This window comes from Canis aureus, chromosome 36 (assembly GCF_053574225.1).
Source record: "Canis aureus isolate CA01 chromosome 36, VMU_Caureus_v.1.0, whole genome shotgun sequence".
Taxonomy (NCBI): Eukaryota; Metazoa; Chordata; class Mammalia; order Carnivora; family Canidae; genus Canis; species Canis aureus.
In genome coordinates, this window is record NC_135646.1 from 2,039,569 (window position 1) to 2,056,382 (window position 16,814).

General features: G+C 42.7%; 1 protein-coding gene across 1 annotated transcript in view; it reads right to left on the reverse strand.

The window, feature by feature from the left end:
* The window catches only part of ACSL3 (acyl-CoA synthetase long chain family member 3), a 66,153-nt gene extending 49,623 nt beyond the window's left edge, over positions 1-16,530 (reverse strand). Inside the window, exon 1 of the mRNA XM_077885377.1 lies at positions 16,435-16,530. The gene's annotated coding sequence lies outside the window, so the exon portion shown is untranslated. The remainder of the gene's footprint in view (positions 1-16,434) is intronic.
* Between the last annotated feature and the right edge of the window lie 284 nt (positions 16,531-16,814).

A 16,814-nucleotide genomic window follows, 5' to 3' on the forward strand; every position in this document is an offset into this window, starting at 1 on the left:
GGAACCTGTGAATGTTACCTTAATTGGGAAAAGGGTCTTTGCAGGATCTGGGAATGAGGGAGCAGTCTGGGGTGATCAGCTGGGCCCTAAATGCCATCACAAGCGTCCTTAGAAGAAAGGAGATCTGACACTCAGAGATGGCAATGTGAAGACTGAGAAGAGATGTAAAGCACTGGCCTTGGAAGGCTGGAGCAAGGCCACCAAATGTAGCAGGCACAGAAACTGAAGAGGCAAGAACAGATTCTTCCCGGCGGGGGCTCTGCCAACCCCTTATTTCAGCTCAGCAAACTTCTGGCCTCTTTGAACTGTAGGATAATAAATTTGTTGTGCTCAGCCACCAAATGTGTGGTGTTATAGCAGCTCTAAGAAACAAAGGCAGGATCTTACTGGCACTGCCCTGTATGCCATGCTAAGTGCAAATGGCTTAGCTATTACCCAAATCTCTTAAGAGCCATCCAGATTTGTATGCAGGAGAATAGTCTATCAGCTCTCTCATATTGCCAAATCTCATGCCAATGTGGGGGATTTATTGGTATGGGGGGAGGGGGTAGGACTAGAAACAGAAAGACCAAAATAAAAAATCCAGAATAAATATGAAGTTGCAGATCACCAGATATTTGATAAGAACTCACAATGAAAGTCATAGATGAAAACTGAAGCAGCAGGGAAAATGACTCAATGGAAACAGACGATGTAGGAAATAGAGGGAATACTTTAAACATATGCGACTAATCTTTCAAAAAGATTTGAGAGGCTATTATATTGATGAAACAAGAAAAGGGCACCATACAGGACTGATAATAATAAAAAGCTCTTGTTAAATAAGAATAGAAGCTGAAATTAAAGTCACAGATAGGGGCACCTGGGTGCTCAGGTGTCTGCCTTGGGTTCACATCATGATCTCAGGGTCCCGGGATCTTATCATCTCTCATCATCTCCCCTCATCTCATCATCGGGCTCCCTGCTGGGGGGGGGGGGGGTCTGCTTCTCCCTGTGCCCCTCCCCCTGCTCATGCTCCCTCTTCCCTCACCTCAAATAAATAAAATCTTTAAAAAAAAAAAAAAAAACCAGATACAGTAGGACAAAAAAGTTGAGAATATTTTCCCAGAAAGGAAAGCAAAATCAAAGAAATAGAAAACTGAAGTCAAAAAGATTTTTTAAGAGTAAGGTTATAGCCAGGGCATAGGAATACTGGGGCAAAGGGGCTCAAGGTTCCAACAGTCCAGGTTCAGCCACTCACCAAAGACAGAGAGAAGCGGTGGGGAAACAAGAAAGGAAACGTATTTCAGAGAAGCCCACACCAGGAACACAGTGGACTCATGCCTCCAAAGTACTGAAAATACTTGAAGGTTTATGCAAGGAAAATGTGGGACAAAGGTGGGTGGGTACATGCAGGTGGGCAGTAAAGGTCGCTGGGTCACTGCCTTGGGATCAACCAGGCAGGGCCTTGCTGGCTCAGGGCACTGCTTGAAGGGGAAGTTTTGGTTCCCATCATAAGATGTTTTGTGCAAGGTCTTAGGCCTGAGTTAAAGAGATGAGCTGGAAAAAAAAATAAGAAAGTTTGAGGTCAAGACTGAGGTAGTCGAGGTCCTTTTGCAATGTATCAAATTAACCCAAAGACCAAGTTCCACTAAAAGGGGCTCTAGAAAAAACAAAGAGAATGAAGAGGCGGAAATTATTGAAGAACTCACGATAAAATATCCTTGAGCTGATGGATGCTAGTCTTCAGAGGGCAAGGGCCCACGGAGCACGGCACAGGTGAAGGCGGGGCGGAGAATAACTGACTTCTAGACACACAGCCTTGTGAATTCGCAGAGCACTAGGTTTAAGAATATCCCAAAAGCTTCCAAAAAACAAAACCCAGGTCACCTACAAATAACTGTATAATTGACCAATAAATAAGGATACTTTACAGAGTAAAAGCATGTGCTATAAGATATAATTTGAAAGTGTTCCAGACAAACCAGGACGTATAGTCTCCCCTCCTATAAAGGAGTAAGAAATCACACTGGCCTCAGATGTCTTTGTAACCCTAGAAGGCCATCAACAATGCCTTCAAAGTTTTGAGGGAAATGAATTTTAAACTAGAATTCTACTGCTAGCCAAATTCCTGATCAACTGCAAGTAGAATAAAGAAATTTTCAGAGATGTAAGGATTCAGGAATTTATATTCTGCAAACATACTCTGCTAAGAAATCACTTTAAAAAGTCCTCCATCGAAAAAAAAAAAAAAAGTCCTCCATCGGGCAGCCGGGGTGGCTCAGGGGTTTAGTGCCATCTTTGGCCCAGGACGTGATCCTGGGGTCCCGCATCGGGCTCCCTGCATGGAGCCTGCTTCTCCCTCTGCCTGTGTCTCTCATGAATAAATAAAATCTTTAAAAAATAAAATAAAAAGTCCTTCACGAGGTGCACATATTCCTTTGATAGTAATTTTAAAGGCAATTTTATTAAAACTAGAACTGACCTACAGTTTTGTACTATTTTACAAGATTTTACAAGTCCACAGGTTAAGGGCTTAGACCATCACTCACTTGCTAGTCTCAAGTCACCAGTTGGGTACAAATCAAGGATTCCTACAATCCCCTCCTCAGGTTCGATAATTTGCTAGAATGGCTCACAGAGCTCAGAACACACATTACTGCTGTCTAGCGGTTTATACACAGCGCAGCTCAGGAATAACTGAATGGAAGAGACACACAGGGCAAGTGATGAAGGACAACAGAACTTCCAAATCCTCTCCCAGGGCTCCACCTTCCCAGCACCTGCCCAGTTCACCATTGTGGAAGCTTCACACTGTCCAGGAGTTTCTATCTCTTGGCCCCCTGCACTCCACATAGGAGGTTGAGGGGTGAGGCTATAGACTCTAATCGACTCTATAATCTCTCTAATCGCTGGGTCTTTCTAGTGACAAGTCCCATCCTGAGACTATCTTGAGACCCCCCACCCTAAACTGCTTCATTAGCATCAACTCAGGCGGAAGCGTTTACAAATAACAAAAGACTCATGGTTCAAGAACTTCCAAGGGTCTCAGGAGCTATATGTCTGTAGTGGGGACCAAGACCAAACGTATTTTCGTATTATACTACAGGATTCTATTGCCATTCTCTATATTGGCAGTTTAAGTGGGAGGGAAAGGTGTGATCATGTCAGTATATGTTTAAAAAGAAGTAAGGAAAATAAATGTCAATTATTAACTTTAAAAGGAATGCCTTACTCAGAAACAAAAGAAAACTTCTTTAACTTAATAAAATATATCCGAAACCAACACCAAATATCATACTTAAAGGTACTTTCAGTATTAAAGGCAAGGAGGCCAGTTGTAACCACCATCACTGTACATTGTTAAGAAGGCTCTAGCCACATGTAGTTAAGTATGGCTTGTCCAAATTGTGCTCTAAATGTAAAATATACATAGAATTACAAAGACTTAGTATGGAAAAAAGTATAAAACATATCATTAAAAATTTTATATTGAAAAAAAAGTAAAAAAAAAAAATTTTTATATTGATTATATGTTGAAATAATATCTTAGATACAAGCAGTCCCCCCACCCTTATCCCCAGTGGGCCTAATACCATAGATAGTACTGATCCCCGTCCACACCGTTTTCTCCTATTCATGCATACCTATGACAAAGCTTTGTTTATAAACTAGGCACAGTAAGATATTAAAAATGTCACAAGGTTAAAAAGAAAAACACAGGCCCAAACAGTATCACTGAAGCCAAACCACCATTTAAGGACTTAATACCTAATCTTACAGTTTCTACCTCTCCAAGAAATGTAGCCTCAATGGGTCAGTCAGGAATTTTCTGATCAGCATCAGTGAGGTAACAGGTCACATGGGCTTTGTCCACACAGCCCCAAAAGAAGATGAGTTTAATTTCCATATTAAGAACCCCTGCCGTTCCCATCCCAAGATCTTGAAACAATCCTTTTCTTTTGTTAAGAACTTTCTCACCCACCCTCTTCCATTTTCTACACCCCCCCCATCCCCGCTCCCCCTACTCACTAAATGGGATGCTGCCTCAGTCATGAATAGTTTAATAAGACCAATTAGGTCTTCAAATTTACTGGTAAAATTTTGTTTTTTAACTGCAATAACTAATAAAATATACAATTATAACAATATATTAGTATATATTATATACTATAATAAAAGCTATGTTAACTGTACTAGAACTAAAATTAAAAACTTGATTTAGAAATGTGAATGTAGTCTCTCAAAACATTTAACTGTACTGTACTCACCTTCTTGTGATTACTTGATACTAATTCCGAAGTTTATCTAGAGGAAAATATTTTTTTAAGATTTGCTAATGAAACTTGAGAACAAGAATACTTAGTACATACTTGCCCTATTAGAGATCAAAACTAACACTGTTTTTGATCTCTAACTGATCTCTAACTGTTGTGGTACAGAATTTTAAAACCAGAAAACAGTCACGAGATTTTTATATTTGACAACAGGAGCACTTCAGATCAGTGGTCAAAAGATTATTCAATACATTAAGCAGCATTAAAGAAAACTCAGCTAAGCCAAAGTGGATTGAAGTCCAAGAAGGACAAGGAGCACATCAGTGAAGCCAACATTCAGCGTGGTAATAACCTCTCTTCCACAGCTCCCATGTCCCAAAGAGGATTTGTTCCTAAGTCTTTTTCTGATTATAAAACAACCTCCAGCATGATCATGGTAGCCTGCACAGCCCACATCGCCTGGCCTGCAACATCTGGGGAGAGAAGCACTGCTCCTGTCTATGTGATGCCGCTTCCCTCCCACCTCTACCCCCAGAGACTTCGGCAAACGTGACACCCACAGGGATCCAGCAGCCTATGACGTAGGAGGCCTGTACCAAAAATATGGACATGATGATCCAATAATATCCTCTCCCGAACTTAGACCTGGGCTTGAATTAGAAGAATCTGGGAGAATTAAAAGAAGCTACAAAGACTACCAACGCAAATTGGTCCTTGGGAGATTCAGTTGAAGCCTCTATGGAAGGTCCTGCCTGGTGCCACAGAGCTGAATCAACCCCTCAGTGCTGACTCCTCCCTCCACTCCCATCTAAGGCAGAGGCAAGAACAAGCCAAGAATGAGGAATCTCAAGGAGCCTGACAGATACAGCACAGGAAAATAGGAGGGAAGTTAGAAGTGAAAATGAAAAATAGAAACATGTAGCAGACAGAATGAGATTGCTTTTTAAGCAAAGCAGTTGACCAAATTTGTTTTTTCATAACGTTTACTTGGGTTATCCCAGAAAAGAAACCAGAAAGGATTCCAGGCATGTAGTTATTAAAATAACTCAAATGAACAAGGAAGAGATCTAGAGGTTAGGGCACTACTTACAGAAGAAGCAGGACCAACTGTAGAGACTTCAAGGTAAAACCAATAGGACACAGGGAAATGTTAAGACTAATCTATGAAAATTAGTATCAACATTTCTAGAAGGTTGGGTGTCTTGTTATAGATATGAAGAATGTAAGAGGAAGAATAGAAACATGGGGGGGGGGTGTATACGGACAGGGATGGATATTAAGTTTGTGGGAATAACCAGAAGAGATACTCAAGATATTGTCAGAAATACAGCACTTGGGCCTCCCAACAGAGCTGTGGATGCTGATTTTAGAACCATCACTGACCCTATTCCTATTGGAGTCAAAACCATGGAATCCTTCAAAAATAGTATATTCACTTAAAAAAGATTAAGGACAGACACTACAAAAGCCAGTTAGAAAGGTAAGGAAACCAAGAACTGTGCCCTAGAAACCAACAGATAATGAAGGTCGATGAGGACACTGTCAGGAGTGTTAAAGGCTTTAAAAAGGCAACAAGTAGTCATGATATTAAAATTCAAGAACCTGGCCTGGCCTGAGACAACCTATCACACCTTCCTATCTTCTTTATCAGGAAATTTCTAAATTATATCTGTATATATCACTCAGCCAGCTAGCTATTCAAATGCATATTTTACCAACAGGAAGTCTACTCTTTCAGCATTCCTGAGCTCACACTAATAAGCACACACTGGTCATTTTGTGTCAGGTTGTTGGCTTTCCAAAATTTTTTCAGTGTTATGTTCAAATCTTTCCCCTTCATTTAATGAACACTATCTCGTGTCCTTTACTGTGCAGGGATGCAAGGACCGATTCATTCAACAAAATAGGAGTTATCTTCTATATACTGGGTATAAATAAAATACAAATATACTTGTCCTCACAGAGCTCTTTTCCAGGGGAGGAATACATTAAACATACCCCTTGAGGAGCCCAAAAGAAACACATCCAACAAGGTAACATATTATCTCATAAAGCCAATTTAAAATTAATAGTAAGAAACACAAAGCTATAATTAATCACCTATAGTTAACATGTCTGTCTGCTGGCATCACACAATATAAATAAACATTAGTAATTTAAACATACATACAGTCAGCTCTCAGTTATCTGGAGGCTAACTATCCATGCATCAAGAGCAATTCTCTAATACTGACTCAGGTTTCTGGGTTATATATCAACCAAATTTCTAACATGTAATCTTCTAATACATGATATAGTGTAAAAATACACGGTTTAAGACTTTTACAAACTAACCCGAGTCATCACACATGCCAGTTTCACTATGTCCCCCATTTTTCAAATGAACTTGTAGACATGCTCCCTACATCTAACACCTCTGAATCCATTTCCCAGAACCAACTAACCCAAGCTCTTCAAACTCATTCCATCCTCCATTCATCTCTAAAGTTTCCCCCAAACTAATAAGCCTCCAAGGAGGGCCTAGCTTTTTATCTAGGAGCCCAGTCTCTAAACTTTAAGAATTATAACAAGCCCCTTGTGGTAAAAACTACTGGTATTCCAAACATGTCTACCCTTAATATTGTCTATATGTACTGTGATCCTAGCATACTGCAAACACTACGAATCATGCAGAAAATATGGAAATTTTAGAAAGAAATAAAGTTTCTAACATTCCTTCCTGTACCCTAGAGATGGGCTGCATACACCTTTGAGAGTATAAGTACCCTACGAGGCCAACCTCACCCTTATCCTAAAGAAACCAAAGCTCAGAGGTTAAGGAATTTGCTCTGGTCACAAAACTAAAACAGTGGAACTAGATTTGGGGATTCAAGTAACAGAGTGGTCACAAAGCCCAAGTCCTTCATCACTCCTCTCTACTCCTTCCTCACACGTGGGGTCCCATGAGCTCCCTCCTTGACATTACCTACTCCCACCCAACTATGACCTCCCACCACCTTCCACCTCAAGATGCTACTGGATAGAACAGGTATGCCTTTTATGCCTTAGAAAAGTGATATACAAACTAAACACTTTGAATTTCTAAGAAGAGTGCTGTTCTGTTAAAATAAGCATCAGTCTACAAAGACTGGCCTATTTCAGGGTAAACGATGAATACAAATTCTCAGACTCTAGCACACTAGCAATATGGAAAATTATAATACAAAAGGAAAATGACTCAGGATATGTAAAAATAGTATGTAAAATATGTAGATATGTAAAAATAATAATAATGACCAATGTGGTTGTGGTCCATGTGGTATAATTTCAATTAATGTGAATTCTATTTATGTTAAAATTATATCATACACAGTTCTAATATTAATTAATTGTAGTTCATTCTAGTCTTCTGTGGAACTAAAACTCTTAGAAATTTAAATTTAAATTTCATCTTAGAAGTCAACATGAGGTATCAAGCCCAGAGATCAAATCAGTCTCAAATGGGAAGAGAGGAGTTTCTGGTTATTTTAGCGTTACAGTAAAAAACCTAAAGTCAAGAATCAGAATGAGGAATACTGCAAATCCTGATAAAAGTAAAAAAAAGAAAGAAAAAGAAAAAGAAAGAAAGAAGAAACTTCTGTGGTTGAAGGAGAACTTTTTAATAATGTTGGCCAGGGTGTTATTGAAATTTTACAACCCAGAAACATCAATGCAGAAAAACGACCTATAACATATCTACGAAATCAATTTAGAACTAAAATAATATTCAAAAAGTTAAGAACTATTTCAGCAGTGCAGTTAGTATCTAATAAAACTCATGCAAACACCCCAATTGTGAATTCCAAGTAGTAAACACATAAAATGAACACACAGAAGGAAATGCACAAAGCTAATAAAGTTTCAAAGGAACCGAAGAAATATAGCATAGATAACAAAAATCCTGAGGCAAGTAAAAGGAAGCAGAAAGGAAGGTAAAAGAAAAAACACTGGTGGAGCAGCAGATGGTAACACTACTGAGCAAGAAAGGATTCTAGACAAGGAAACAACTCCAGAAAGGCTAGATGGTGTGGAGACTGCCCCAGCGCCAGGCTCGGCAGGGGCAGGGCCACCCCAAGTCACCAAGGCAGGCTGGAAACAACTTGGGCTGGATCCCAAATACTCTTCCTCTAACAACTCAGAACTCACTCGGTTCTCTCCACTTGCTGGCTGCTCAGTCCCTTTCTACTCCTAGAAACTTCCATTCATTCAAAAATTACCTTCTGAATTGAAGGAATCAAATAAATGAGTTTATACAAGTCCTTAACGGTCTCTGTTCTCCAGGCCTCTGTTATTTGCTTGCCCTCTGGGAGGTGATTTATCCTCCCTGCTTCCCTAGACCCCCTAACTCCTGTGGGGAATGCCTCAATTTTATCTGTCGGGCCTGCTCTTGGCAACTGCCCTGGACATCCCATTTGAGTACATTTCTCAAACACAACTGCGTCTTCAAATCCAACTCCTGTCTCCTTTTGCTCCTGGTCACCCTGGCCAAACATGACCATTCTGTCCTCTGTATTGCTCACTCAACATTAACCACATCTTGTAAGTATCTTCCCGTAGATTGAACATTCTTGTCCTTAAGAAAATAAGACTTCCTACTCCCCCTTAAATAATGTACACTTTTATTATAGGATGAGTTCCCTCACACATCAGATTCAGAATACCTCGTTACTGCTCAGCAAAAAACGGCTTCTGGAGGACGGAGAAAAACAAAACAAAACACAAAGAGACACAAGGAAGCCCGTGGGAGTGACAAACATGTCAATTACCTTGGTTGTGATGACGCTGCACAGGTGTATGCAGGAACAAACTCAATTGTCTACATTAAATATGTGCAGATTCTTTCATTAAAGAGCAGAGAAAGGAAGGAGGAAGAAAGGTAGAACAAAGAAGAAAATGGGAGAGGGGGGGCAGAGGAGGCAGAGAAATGAGGCAAGCAACCAACACAGAAGGTCACCTGTGTACCCTAAACTACCATCTGCTGTCTCCCTCAACGCTCATGATAACTTCGCGAGGAGAGAATAATTAAAATATTTATGTTAAAGAAACTGAAATGAAAGGCTTAGAAAAGTTAAAGAACCAGCTCAAATTTACACAGCAAGCTTTATACACATGGTTGGCAATGATTCCTTCTCCACTCAACAGCAGAAAGCTGATGATACAGGATAATTAGTGTGTGTAGGAATGCTACCTGAATCATTATCAACGTCTTACTACAAAAGGTATGTAAAACAAGAGGAAACTCTTGAATGAGTTTCTTGAATGAGAGGAAGTTACTTGAATGAGAAGTATACCATGTCAAACTACTTTCAATGTCTTTTAGATACATTTCCAGCTAATTAAAGCACAAGATAAATCCTAAATTACTGATGTTAAAATATAACAAACTGGCAAATGTCTCTCAATTTTCCACAATTCACACTATCCCTTCCCCATCTCCTAATAAGCCAATACAACACATCAGACATTTCTTTGAAGTGTATTTGTAAAGATAATAATGGTGCTTCGGAAGGCAATAAGAAAACTAGACTTAGAATACATTCCATACTCTGAAATAAAATAGTTAATATTTATTGATTATTGACTACATGCAGACACTTACCTCACATAATCCTTTATAACGATCTACAGGTATACTCCATTACGATCTCTGTTTTATAAAAGAAACTGAATCACAGAGGTGCTAAACAGGCCAAGGCCAATAGCGATTAAGTAAACCCGGAACAGCGGTTTAGTGCCACCTTCGGTCCAGGGCCTTATCCTGGAGACCCGGGATCGGGTCCCATGTCGGGCTCCCTGTATGGCGCCTGCTTTTCTTTCTTTCTCTCTCTCTCTCTTTCTCTCTCTCATGAATAAATAAATAAGATCATGAATAAATAAATAAGATCTTAAAAAAAAAAACATAAACCCGGAACTCAAATTCAAGCCATCTTCACTCCAAGTCCGTATTTCCTAGTCACCAAATTACAGTGGCAACAGGTACATTTTAGAGAAAAATTATGAAACAAGTACTAAAATACAGAACTGGCTTAATCAAAAGTAGAACTGATAAAAATCTCTCAAGAGGAAGGGCATGAGTGAATTATCCCTACAGTCATTACTGGAATTTAAAATGAAATGATATTAGGTACATATCTGCAGAATTGCCTGAGAACAAAAACAGAAATAAAAATGAAGAAAGTCAAACAAGATTAATTAAAAGTTACTAAAAAGAACTTTAGAGGAAAAGCACCCACTGTGGTTTGTACAACTAAGACGGACAGAGAAGTACCTTAAGTCAAATAAGGACAAGATTAGAGGACACCTGAGCTAGGAATGTACAAAGAAAAAGGAGCACAGGGAGGACTCCAGGGTAAAAAGTGGGATTAAAGGGACGCGGGGGGGGGGGGGGGCTGGCTGGCTCCGTGGTTGAGCATCTGCCTTGGGCTCAGGGAGTAATTCCGGGGTCCTGGGATCGAGTCCTGCCTGCATCAAGCTCCCTGGCAGGGAGCCTGCTTCTCCCTCTGCCCGTGTCTCTGCTTCTCTCTCAGTCTTTCATGAATAGATAAATAAAATCTTTAAAAAAAAAATGGAATTAGACAAAGAATGGTGTTCAGGAACACTTATGCTAATACTCATAATGCCAACAACAATAGTAAACAGCCTAAAGGCCTACCACCAGAGCAAAGGGCAAATAAAATGTGGTCTAGTCCTAAAACGCAATACCATGTCACAGTGAAAATAAATGAGCTAAACAGACATGTACATAACCACTTTGATGAAACTCATTGAGGAAACCACAATGATTAAGTGATAAGGAGTGAAAAACTGTATGTTGCACAATCCTACAATACTATCTATCCGGAAGTTTAAAATCACATAAAGTGAACAGTAAAACTGCGGACAGTAAAATTGTAGAGAAATGCCTACAAGTAATAAAATTCAGATCAACGAATTCACAGTAGTGGTTAACTGGAGGATTTGGGGGCAGGGAGTAGGTTTAACTGGATTAAATATTATAAAATATTTTTCATACAGAAAGACATACAGAAAGCATATCTATTATTTTAACAGAAAGAAAACGAAGAAAATGATATTAGTAGATTATAGCATCCCAAATTGCTTTATATCCCCGATGCAAAAAATTCTAACATGGCAATGATACTGAGCCCTGAAGGAATGTTAAAGGAGGATGTGACCTTAAGTATTCACATTCAAGTACAAGAAGAAAACTCTAGTTTAAACTCCCTCCATTTAGGTTGTTACTCTCTATGTCCCCCTGTAAAGGAGGGCTTTGGGGGGCAGTAAACTATGTGTAATTAAAAGAGATAAACATTGTCCCTGTTCCTTTCCTGGTATAATCCTGTCTTCAGCGCTCAGTAAGATCTCAAGCCAAACTGTCGCCCCAGACAGGAGGTGCACGGCCTGCGCTAAGGACATGGACTCTGGAACCAAACTGCCGGAGCTGAGATCCAGCACACGCTTAGGCAAGTCGCTTTAGATCTCCCGTGCCTCAATTTCTCATCTGTGAAATAAGAATGGTTGGGAAAAAAATACTTATATATATATTAAAAGTGAGAAGAAAATTGCAGCAGCACCTGACCAGAGGAAGTACTATAAAGGTGTTGGCTATCAGCCTTATTCCAAAGACCATTAGTTTAGAAGAAGAAAAACTAGGCTTTGTACCAGAAGAGTGTAAATGGGATTTCTTCCTACGTAGGGGACAGGAAAATGAACAGCTTTTCCCCTCTTGAACAACATTATGATAGCAAGTGTTTTTAATTTTTCTAATATTCTCTGATATTATTATAACATTACCAATGTGTACATATTTGTAGACATACACACCCAGACCAAATTCAAAGTCAAACACTCTATTCCTTGGCTCCCTTGTTGCTGTCAGCCCAACGCATTCTGGGAAACCGGGCTATCCTCGCCACCAGGTCTCCCCTTTTCCCTCCTCTGCTCTGTCTGTACTGATTACTCCACACTGCAACACACCTGCTCTCAGACCTTCTCTGCCTACACCATATAACGTCCGTACACTTTTCCTTCCATGAACCATGAGGAAGTCTGAGAACAGACTACCAATCATTTTCAAATTCCCAGTGTCTTGCCAAGATAGGCACCAAATAAATCTATGAATGAATAAAGCAGTGTCCCTGTGTATCTTATAACAAATATCTTCACAAACAAGTGGAAACCTGTAATTGGAGGTGGTTTATCCAAAAGGTTATTCAGGTATCTTCAGTGCTATTTAAGAATTAGCAGATCATGGGCAGCCCGGGTGGCTCAGCGGTTTAGCACCGCCTTCAGCCCAGGGTGTGATTCCCAGGCCGGGCTCCCTGCACGGGGCCTGCTTCTCCCTCTGCCTGTGTCTCTGCCTCTCTCTCTCTCTCTCTCTCTCTCTCTCTGTGTGTGTGTGTGTGTCACGAATAAATAAAATCTTTTAAAAAAATAAAAAATTAAAAAAAAAAGAATTAGCAGATCAGTTGAACCCACTGAATCATCCACCAATTCTTTATCCCTCAGAGTGGGAAACCTTAGTAGAAGTAAACATATTCCAGTAAAAACAGAAGCTAAACTTTTAAATAAAAAGAACTAAGTCATTTAAAATGTCAGGGAAACAGAAGTAGTCTAAAAACTTTCTTATGAAACTAAAAATAGCATGTAGAAAAAATCACAAGATTTAACGTTTACAATGTCTCCTTTTTCAGGAGAGAAACAATAATCACAAGACAGATGAAAGTATATACCCTATTAAGGTAGATGAAATCAACACTACATCACATATTAAATCAATTTCACACAATGCGTCCATAGTGAGGTTTTGTAAAGACCGTATCAGTGAGCTAAAACTGGACTTGATTTTTCTTGGCAATTTTTTTGGAAATGCCAGGGCTCGAGGATAAAGTACTGATTAGTATCAGATCAGTTACAGACCTGTCTAGGGTCACTACAGAAGAGGGGCCCACCTTCCAGCTAAGGCACAGGCCTCACTGGGATCCCACCCCCTCCCATCTATCTTTTCAGGAACTTTGCACAAATAAGCGAACACTTTTCTCATCTGTATCCAACTTCTCCATTTCAAAGAACACCCACATTCCCATCAGCATTTAAACTTAAATGATAAAATCAAAACCCTTAGAAAATGTCCTATCTTGCCATCTCCATTTCCTTCACCTTCCAGTCACTTCTGCTCTCCACCTCACCTCTACCAGCAATGTGGGTGTGAAAGGGAATCCGTGACCCGGAGTAGCTAAATCCTTAGGATGTTACTCAACTTCCCTCCCACAGGAGCTTCCTCATTGGCTACAGGGATACAGCTCCCAGGGGGCTATGGCCCCACTTCCCCAGGCCTCTCAGCCCCCCTCTTCCCAGCTCCATTCCAGGCCTCCTCCACTTCTCATTCCTGGGTAATCCCACAGCAAGCCCAGGGGTCTACACCACCTCTATACTGGTGGCTCCAATCACTGGGATGTCTTCTCCCAACCATTAATCACCATGTCTGACAATTTTACCTCCAAATTTCCTTCTCAATATTTCTGCTGGTGATATAAGGCTCTTAAGAGGATCAAATGGGCTAACATGGTATTACTTTGAAAAAGTAGGGGGGACCGGGCATGACTTCAGTCTGAGTATTAATATTCATTACATTTAAATCTCCTTGAAAACAAGGACTTTGTCAAATTCACCTTTTTTTTTATTCCACATGGTACACCTAGCAGTGTTCTGCATGCAGATGGCATTCAGTAAAAGTACGGCAATGAATTATTTGTATTGGCTTAATACACATTCAACTGAAATATTCATATACTCAACGGCTTGTATTTCCCAAACCACATAATCACTTTGTCTCCTAAGAGGCAAGAATTTTAAGTGTAAACTACCCTGGATACCTTTGATAGTTATGATGCTGTTTAAGTTAGGAAAACCTATCACCTTTTTTGGCCTGGCTTTCCAGGCCAAGTCCAAAGCTTACGTAAAGATTCTGGGTTCCCAAATGTTTGTGTTCCAAAGGGAAAATTTAAGTGTCACAGAACAGTTAGGCTGTAAGGCAGAATGACTGCTTCAAAAGTTCTATCTCATTTTTCTATCTTGTAATGTGAGCTACAGTGATATTCTGGGTAGGAGCAGACACCATGAAACGAACAGAACATTACTGTTCAAAAGTTCTCAAACTCTTGCATTAGGTACATTTAATTACAGACTCAGAATGCAAGGCTGTAAAATCACACCATCATCAATTCAAAAACTCCCTACTTTCCACAACCCTCATTATAATCTTTACTCATACACTTTTCCTTCATTGCATTTCTCATAATTTGTAATTATATATTTGTCTGTATCATGATTTGCTTCCTATCTGTTTCCTCCATGAGGGCAAGGATCACACCAATCCCGTTCACTGCTATACTCCCAGCACCTTACATGGTACCTAAAATACAACATGAGCTAAAAGGCTCTAGCTGAGCAATTAATTGAATGAGGAATGGAAATAGTCATTTAAGCAGAACCAGACAGCAGGGAAGCACATAAGCAATGAGAAAGATCCTGAGGCTTTAAGATCTGACTCTCCACGACACCCCTCCCCGAAAAACCAGACACCCGGCATGATTTTCTGCTCCTAATTTATCCAATCCTTCATTTCTTCCAACCCTTTTCCTTCCTTTTTTCCTTCAAGAAGGACATTTAAGGGATCCCTGGGTGGTGCAGCGGTTTAGCGCCTGCCTTTGGCCCAGGGCGCGATCCTGGAGACCCAGGATCGAATCCCACGTCGGGCTCCCGGTGCATGGAGCCTGCTTCTCCCTCTGCCTGTGTCTCTGCCTCATTCTCTCTCTCTGTGTGTGACTATCATAAATAAATAAAAATTTTAAAAAAAGAAGGACAGGGATCCCTGGGTGGCGCAGCGGTTTGGCGCCTGCCTTTGGCTCAGGGCGCGATCCTGGAGACCCGAGATCGAATCCCACATCGGGCTCCCGGTGCATGGAGCCTGCTTCTCCCTCTGCCTGTGTCTCTGCCTCTCTCTCTCTCTCTCTCTCTCTCTGTGACTATCATAAATAAATAAAAAAAAATTAAAAAAAAAAACTGTTTATAAAAAAAGAAGGACATTTCAGACTCAAAGAATATTTCAGCTTTAAATCCCGTCCAAACGTCTGAACAAATCCAGCATCGGAGACCCAAAAACATCAGGTGACTCGTCACCTTGACCCTTTCCTCCTATAGGAGCATGAAAAGTGTGAAGAACCTGCCACGGTGACTACACAAGTCTTAGTCATCCCTAAGGGTACGAACTGCGGAGGAAGATGCCAGAAAACAAAAGAATAAAGTCTGAGCAAATGACCACCACTGTCTCACAACACCGCTGCCCTCCCATCACCCTCGAACACAGTTCTGGGGCAACTCTGCCACAACCTTCAACTCCCAGGACTAACCTGGGGAAACAGAAGAGAGGTGCTGATCACCACCAAAGAAGGTCATCGTGAAAGAAGGTCATCACACGACAGCTCCCCCGGCCCACCCGAGGGAAGGGTAAAAAAAAAAAGAAAAAGAAAAGAAAAAAAAAAAACGATTCAGCCAGCCACCAAGGAGAGGCAGCAGGATGCAGAGGGCTGGATTTTCAGACAGGCCGGTGTCAAGCCCGGCTTCTCTCCCTCGCCGGGGTCCCGGGCAGGTTCACGTGTCCCAACCGCAGCTTCCGCAGCTGTGGACCGGGAACGAGCGCCGGCGCGGAGGGCTGCGGGCGGGCAGGGCAGGGCAGGGCAGGGCAGGGCAGGGCCGGGCGGCCAGAAAGCCCTAATAAACGTCAACCGCTTGCCATTGTCCTCGGCTGATCGCTGTCGCAAGGCCCACTCCTCCCGCGGCGTCCATAGGATTTTTAAGGACGTCCGTCGCGGAGGGGCCGCAGGGACCAGACAGCTCGGGCGCATTTTCTCAGCGGGCGGATGGGCCAGTTGCGCGCGCGTCGGAGATGCTCGCCCAGCACGCGGGCCGCCGCCTCCCCGCAGGCCGCCGCGCACAGCCCACCCGGGCGCCCCCGCCGCCCCCGCCGCCCCCCGGGCCGCCGCGCACCTTCCTCCCCGCCGGCCGCGCCGCACCGGGCTGCGAGCGCCCCCCCCCCGCCCCCGGTCACGGGCGCCCCCGCCCCCCCGCGCCCAGGCCGCGCCGCCCCCGCCGCACTCACCGCGTCCTCCGGCGTCGGGCCCACGCAGGCCCGGCTGCGCCCCCCGAGCGCCCGCGCCCTCCCGGGGGGGCCCCGCCGCCCCAGCCGCCGCCCCCGCCGCCGCCCCAGCCCCAGCCGCGCCGCCACCGCCGCAGCGTCGAGCCCGGCGCCGGCCGCCCAGCGTCTGTTGAGCCGACCCGCCCGGGACGCGCTCCCCGGCCGGCGCTCGTTGCATATGCAGGGAGGCCGCCGCCCATTGGCCCGCGGGCGGTGGCGCGTGCGGGGCTGGGCCTATCGAAGCCCGGCCGGGAGCGCGGCGCGGCCGGCGGGGGCGGGACGGGGTTACTACGGGTCGTGCGCGGAGCCGCCGCGGCCGGGACGCAGCCGCCACGGGCGCGGGG